This window comes from Ipomoea triloba, chromosome 16, assembly GCF_003576645.1.
Source record: "Ipomoea triloba cultivar NCNSP0323 chromosome 16, ASM357664v1".
NCBI lineage: Eukaryota > Viridiplantae > Streptophyta > Magnoliopsida > Solanales > Convolvulaceae > Ipomoea > Ipomoea triloba.
In genome coordinates, this window is record NC_044931.1 from 12,620,035 (window position 1) to 12,620,238 (window position 204).

Consider the following 204-nt stretch of genomic DNA (forward strand, 5'->3'; position numbering starts at 1 on the left):
GCACGGTTGAGCGAGTGTCGACTCCATTTTCAGGACTCCGGCCTAACCAAAACACCAACCTTATTACTTATTTCTCACACTCCCTTTTTATGGAGGCGTGGTTGATTGAGTGCCAACACCATTTTCAGGACTCCGGCCTAACCAAAACACCAACCTTATGACTTCTTTCTCGCACTCCCTTTTCAGGAGGCGTGGTTGACCGAG